Genomic DNA, 3,186 nt, shown 5'->3' with positions numbered 1-3,186 from the left:
TTTGTTCACAATAAATTTTTGTAGTGCTTTAAATTAACTTCAATCAAAATATATCTTAAAAAAATAATTTTACTGATGAATCTTCATGAGTACAATTCCGTTGTTCTCTTAATTTATTGATGAATCTTCATGAGTACAATTTTGTCTTTCTCTTGATTCTTCTCTCCTAATATTTTTCATGATCCGAGGCCTGACAATAGTGTATTTATCGAATGTAGGATGATTTAGATCTTTGAAAACGTCGGGCAACACTTCATCTTCATGCCGATTTCGAAAAAGAATTTCGTTGATCACACTTTTGAAGAATTATGTAGTTCATGTGGTAGCTTTCTTCAATGCTTACAAAATGTCCTCAAAAATGGAAAACTTACATAAATATACTATATTTAAAAAATATTTACCATTTATAGCTATAATTTTTTTTTCACTTGATTATTTTTCTTAGATTTATAATGCAATTTTAATGCATATTGCAAAGTATAATTTATATTCATATATAATACGAAGTTTTCTTTATGGGTAATATATATTTGTCACAAATTTTAATATAGATATAATACAATGTGTAAATTTCTCATCGAACAAACATAATATATTTTTAAAAGGCTTAAGTCATCGACAGCCCCTTAAAGTTGTCCCCATAATTCACTTAGACACCCCAACTAAGACTATTACCTATTAGACACTTTAATATCAAAGAATATGTATCTATTGAACATAAAACGAAAACTTCTTTTAAAATTGTTTTGCGTGTAATTCACGCGCATCATCTTAAAACAATGACAAATAAAAAAGGACACTTGGCACATGGTCCCAGTCTAGCAATAAAATATAATTTTTCAATTTTTAAAAATGAAAAATACTTTTCAGCCTTTATTTATCAATCACAAAAGTATTTAAAAAGAAAATCTCCGCCACCCCCACCTAACCCATTGACCTTTCTTCTTCCTTTTACCCTGTGAACCCTGTAGCCACCATCAATTTCTCCATTGTTAACTAATATAACAAAAATAAAAATTCCCCCGCTCAAATTCATTCTTCTAGATCCGTTATTCTCCATTTGTTTTGAGTTTTTTGTGAATATAAATAAACATCACTAAATTATTTTTGAAATTCGTGACGAAGAAAAATTGAAAGTATCTTGAATTTTTTAATATCATCTTTAATAAGTGTAATGAGTGGTAATGTTTGTTCAATCGGAGTGATCGAAATAGAGATGGACGAATATCGATCAATTGTTAACTCCAGTTTTCAAAAATTTTCTTCTTCTAACATATTAAATTAGCAAATTTATATTACAAAAAATGAAGAAAACAAAGGGATGAAAAAAAAAACGCTAAGAATTTAAAATCATTAGAATGGTGGAGGAAGAAGATGACCACTGGTGCATGGGTATGGGTGTGGGGTGTGGTGGGGTTGGTATGAAGAAATTAATATGGAACTAATATTATTTTTTAGTTATTTAGTTAATGCATGTCAACAGTTAAAAAATAGGAACCATTTAACAAAAAATAAATAAAAATAATATTTTACTCTATTCACGTGCTAAGTAGCAGTGAAATACACTTATTTCGCCACATAACATATATTTGAAGAATTTAGGTGTTCAATAGGTATATGTCCTAGTTGAGGTGTTTAAGTGAATTATGCGGACAACTTTAAGGGGCTGTCGATGACTTAAGCCTTTTTAAAAACAGTTTACATACATACATACATACGTACATAGGTACATACATACATACATATATATATATATATACACACACACACACACACACACACACATATATATATATATATATATATACATATATATATATATATGTATATATAATTCACTTTAAATACATATTGTAGATTTAACATAATATTACTATGAAGAGGATTACCACATCATTTGAACAAATGAGATCCTCTTGTTGGTTTCAAACTTGATTGGGATGTTAAGTCACCTTGATACATGAAGTGAGCTTAAACCTTAGGATGAAATGGAGTTTGAACTTGAAACTGATAAAATAAGTTTATTTATTTGTGAAGTTCAAATTAAATATTCAACTTAAATGCATGTGAATTTTGATCCAATTTTTATATGAATTGAATTCAACAAAATTTATGTTCTACACTAATAAACAATATTAGCCCATAAAAATGGGTTGTTATGTTGTTTTATCATGAAAACAAAATTCAGAAAGATAATTGATATGTTAAATATAATCAAAAATCATAGAAACAATATAATTTTATTAGATTTAACATAAAAAAATAATAAAAAGATAATGATACATCTTTTAAAGGCAGTGCAGTCTATTTTAACAACATAACATGCTCAAATTAACCCATGATGGAAAATGTATAACCTTGGGTATAAAATAAAAAATAGGAGAGATGGTCCTTGCAAGACATAGTTGAATGAAATGTAGATAAAATAAATTCAGATGCGTGGGGATGGTTTTTATTCAAAGTTTGACAAGTTTTGAGACAAGTCAATCAGTGAATATAAGAATCACATGTGGTACTGACTCACCTTCTACTACCTAATGTTATCCATTCAAACCACTCTACTTTTTGCACCGAAAAACTCATTCACACTCACTATCTATCAACATCTCTTTAATTTCAACAAAATGTTATAATATATGAGCAAAACAAACTTTATGTTTAGTTATACGTAATATACCTAATGGTTTGTAACATATACACATGAAATCAAAGTAAAGCTTTATCCCAGTTTCGTTGTCCAAAATCACGTTCATACACTAAACAACATTTTTTATTAGATAAAGAGCATTAAGACTAAGGGTGTGTTCGGTTGAAAAAATATTTTCTAATAAATTAAGTGCTCTTTTACTCTCTCTTTTTTTGCCAACTTTCATTACCATTTTCTTTATTTTGTAAGGATCTTTTTTTTATAGAATGTTTTTTCTAATATTTGACTAACTTATAAATTTAATATTTCATCCGTTTAAATTTATATGACACATTTCGGATTTAAAGATTTAAACTAGTCTATCTTTGACAGTAAGTCTTCATATATCTTTTAAATTTTTCTTAATTTGTCAATTATTGTGACTTATAATACTTGTTACATAGTTTATATCTATCAATCTATCTATCTATCTATCTATCTATATATATATATATATATAATTATATGTTTATTTATATAAAAAAGAATATCAGACAATT

Source organism: Solanum pennellii, chromosome 1, assembly GCF_001406875.1.
Source record: "Solanum pennellii chromosome 1, SPENNV200".
Lineage (NCBI taxonomy): Eukaryota > Viridiplantae > Streptophyta > Magnoliopsida > Solanales > Solanaceae > Solanum > Solanum pennellii.
This window is presented reverse-complemented; position numbering follows the sequence as displayed.